The following is a 4,506-nucleotide window of genomic DNA, read 5'->3' as shown; positions in this document are numbered from 1 at the left end:
CTGGGGGGGGGGGAGGAAAGTTGGAATCACCCACTATTGAAAAGGGATGGAATTAAATAGGGAATAGAACAAGTGGGAGGTGGGATAGGAGAGAGGGAAATATAGTCAGTCTTTTACAATATATCTACTATGTTATTGTTTTGCATTAGCTACACATGTACAACCTATACTGAACTGCTTATCTTCCCTGTAAGTGTGGGTGACAAAGGAAGAAGGGAATGAATCTTTAATTCAAAGTTTTAAAATCAAATGTTTAAATATATATATTATTACTATCTTACATGCAATTGGGAAAGAAGATATATAGGCACTGGGGCATAGAGATCCACCGTGCCCTACTGGAAAAGTCAAAAGGGGTATGGGAGAAAAATATGGAAGAGGGCAGATTGGAGGAGGGGATATCCTGCGGGACTGCTATTTTGGGGTGGTGGGTAAGGGAAAAACGGGGAGAAAATTTGTAACTCAAAATCTAGCAGAAATTAATAATGTAAATCAGAAGTTAATAAAGTATTTGAAAAATGGGGAAAAAAGAAAATGGAAAAAAAAGTAAAAAATAAAAAAAAGAAATTAGTTTTAGGTGGCTTCTAGGAAATACTACTATATTCCTTTCACACTCCACGATGGTTCTTCCAAACCTTTCCATCCTTCCTCAAACCTCCGATGACTCCCTTCCCCTATTCTCTTAGCTAAAAACCTTGTCTCATATATTACAGGAAAAAAAATGAAGTTATTTATCATGAGCTCCCTCTTCTTCCTGTCTTATCATTCAGATACTTTCTTTCACTACCTGCCACTTCACCCCCTACCTCACATGATGAAGTGACCTTATTCCTAACCAAGCCTAACTCCTCTAATTCCCTCCTATTAATTGCTCCTTTGGTACCCCCACAATATCACTTATCTTCAGTCTCTTTTTCTCTTCTGGATCATTCTCTACCACCTAAAAAATATTCCCATGTCTCCCTCTTCCCCCCAAATCCCTCACTTGATTGTTCCATTCCCCACTATGATTTTCTATCGTTTCTAATGTTTATAGTTAAATTGTTTGTAAACGCCATCCACAGTAGGTGTTTCCATGTTTTCTTCTCTCATTCCCTTCCTCACCTCTTACAATGTGGTTTCAGAACTCATTATTCCACTGAAATTGATCTTTCAAAAGTTATTAATAATATCTTATTTGCCAAATCTCATGATCTTTTCTAAATTATCATGCACTTTGACCTTTCTGCGGCCTTTGACACTTTTGATCATTTTCTCTTCCTTGATATTCTCTTCTCCTTTGATTTTCAGGATGCCACTCTTTTCAGGTTTTCCTTCTACCAATCTTACTATTCTTTTTCAGTGTCCTCTGTTAGATCTTCCCCCAGATCACACTCTTTAGCATAGGTTCCATACAGGGTTCTGTGCTGATCCCTTTTCTCTTCTCTTTCTATATTACTTCGCTGGCCGATTGCTTCAATTCCCATGGATTTAATTAGATTGTCTCTGCTGATGATTCTCAGATCTATTCTGGTCTCCAGTCTTGCACCTTCAATTGTCTTTCAGCCATATCAGATTAGATATCCAGTAGATGTCTTAAGCTTGTGTCCAAAGCTGAACTCATTATTTTTCTCCTTAAATACTCTTCCCCCTCCTACCTTTCCTATAGTCATAGAAGGCATCACCATCATTCCAGTCTCTCAGTATCACAACCTAGGAGTTGTCCTTGACTCTTCACTATCTCTTACCATATGTATATTCAATCTGTTGCCAAGGATTATTGATCTCACCTATACAACATTTCTTATGAAGGACCTTTTTTCTTCTCTGACACTACTACCACTTTGGTGGAGGTCCTCCTCCTCTCATTCTTCAACTATTTAATAGCTTTCAGGTGGGTCTGCCCAATTCAAGTCTCTCCCTGACTCCTATCCATCCTTCATTTAACCACCAAAGTGAAAATTTTCCTAAAGTCCAGGTCTGACCACGTCACTCTTCTACTCAGTGAGCTCTACTGGCTCCCTATCACTTTTAGAATCAAATAAAATATTCTGTTTGGCATTCAAAGCCTTTCATAACTTAGCCCATCCTACTTTCTCAGCCTTCTTAAACTTTGCTCCTTGACACAGACTTTTTGATCCAACGACGCTAGCCTCCTGACTGTTACACAAATAAAATTTCTCTTCTCTCAGCTCCAGGAATTTTCATTGACTGTTTCCTATGACTGGAATGCTCTCCCTCCTCTCTCTACCTACTGGTTTTCCTTTCATCCTTTAAGTCTCAATTAAAATTCCATCTTCAATAGGAAGTCTTTCCCAACTCCTCTTAATTTTAGTGATTTCCATCTGTTAATTATTTCCTATTTATAGCTTGTTTGTATAAATTTGTTTATTGTTTCCCCCATATAATTGTTTTCCTCACATTTCAATTTATTAATTTATTTTAGTTTTCAACATTCACTTCCACAAGATTTTAAGTACCAAATTTTTTCCCCATTTCTCCCTTCCTCCCACCCCATGACATGCATTCTGATTACCCCTTCCCCCAATCTGTCCTCCCTTTTTATCACCCTGTCCTGCCCTTCTTTTATTCCCTTCACTTTCTATTTTCTTATAGGGTAAACTAAATTTCTATATCCCATTGCCTGTGTATCTTATTTCCCAGTTTCATGTAAAAACAAATTAACATGCATTTTTTAAAACTTTGAGTTTGAAATTCTCTCCCTTCCTCCATCCCCACCCACCCTCATTGAGAGGGTAAGCAATTCAATATAGGTTGTACATGTGTAGCCATGCAAAATGTTTCCATACTAGCCATGTTGTGAAAGACTAACTATGTTTCCTTCTATTGTATCCCAATCCTGTGTTTATTCTATTCTCTCATTTGACCCTTTTCAAAAGTGTTTACTTCTGCTTACTTCCTCCCCCAATCTGCCCTTCCTTCTATTACTCACCCCCGTCCCCTTCCCCCTTACTTTCCTGTAGGATAAGATAGATTTCCATACCCAATTGAGTGTGTATGTTATTTCCTCCTTAAGCAAAATTGATGAGAGTAAGATTCACTCATTCCCTCTCACCTCCTCCCTCTTCCCCACCAGTGTAAAAGCTTTTTCTTGTCTCTTTTATGTGAGATAATGTACTTCATTCTATCTTTCTCTTTCTCCTTCTTCTAGAACATTACTCTTTCACCCCTTAATTTTATTTCTTTATATATCATCCTTTCATATTCAATTCACCCTGTGCCCTCTGTGTGTGTGTATCCATATATCCACATATCCATATATCCATATATATAGCCTCCAATTATCCTAATAAATGAAAAAGGTCTCTCAAGAGTTGCTAATATCATTTTCCATGTAGGAATATAAACAGTTAAACTTCTAATAAATATGTTATGATTTCTCTTTTCTGTTTACCTTTTCATGTTTCTCTTGACTCTTATGTTTGAAAGTCAATTTTTCTAGTTAGTTCTGGCTTCTCAAGAATGCAACAAATTCCTCTACTTCATTGAATGTAAATTTTCCCCAAAGGTGATTTTTCATCCAAATTTTCAACCAAGGTGATTCTTGGTTTTAATCGTCGCTCCTTTGGCTTCCAGAATATCATGTTCTAAGTCCTCTGATCCCTTAATGTAGAAGCTCCTAAATCTTGTGTTATCCTGATTGTGGTCCCATAATATTTGAAATGTTTCTTTCTGAATAGTTGCAATATTTTCTACTGGACCTGGGAACTCTTGAATTTGGCTATAATATTCCTAGGAGTTTTCCTTTCTGGGATCTCTTTCAGGAAGTGATCAGTGGAATCTTTCATTTTCTTTTTTCACCTCTGGTTCTAGAAGGGAATATTTCCTTGATAACTTTTGAAAGATGATATCTAGGCTCTTTTTTATCATGGTTTTCAAATAATTCAATAATATTTAAATAATCTCTCCTGGATCTGTTTTCCAGATGAGTTGCTTTTCCAATGAAATGTTTCACATTGTCTTCTATTTTTTCGTTCTTTTGGTTTTGTTTTATAATATCATGATTTCTTATAAAGTCATTAATTTCCATTTGTTCCATTCTAATTGTAAAGGAATTATTTTCTTCAGTGAGCTTTAGGACCTCCTTTTCTATTTGGTCTGTTCTGTTTTTTAAGGCATTCTTCTCACTGGCTTTTTGGACTTCTCTTGCCATTTGGAGCAGTCTATTTTTTAAGGTGTTATTTTCTTCAGTATTTTTGGGGTCTCCTTTAGCAAGCTGTTGACTTGTTTTTCATCATTTTCATGCATCATTCTCATTTCTCTCCCCAATTTTCCTCTACTTCTCTTACTTTATTTTCAAAATCCTTTTTCATCTCTTCCATGGCCTGTGACTAATTCATATTTTTCTTGGAGGCTTTGGATGTAGGAGCTTTGACTTTGTCATCTCCTCCTGGTTGTATGTTTTAATTTTCCTTGTCACAAAAGTAAGATTCTGTAGTCTGGGTTTTTTTCTGCTGTTTGGTCATCTTTCCAGTCAATTATTTCACTTTTTAATTCCTTGTTAAG

Source organism: Petaurus breviceps, unplaced genomic scaffold, assembly GCF_028583685.1.
Source record: "Petaurus breviceps papuanus isolate PSGF00001 unplaced genomic scaffold, PetGlider_PUasm1.0 118, whole genome shotgun sequence".
In the NCBI taxonomy this organism is placed as follows: Eukaryota; Metazoa; Chordata; class Mammalia; order Diprotodontia; family Petauridae; genus Petaurus; species Petaurus breviceps.
Note: the sequence above shows the minus strand (reverse complement) of the source record.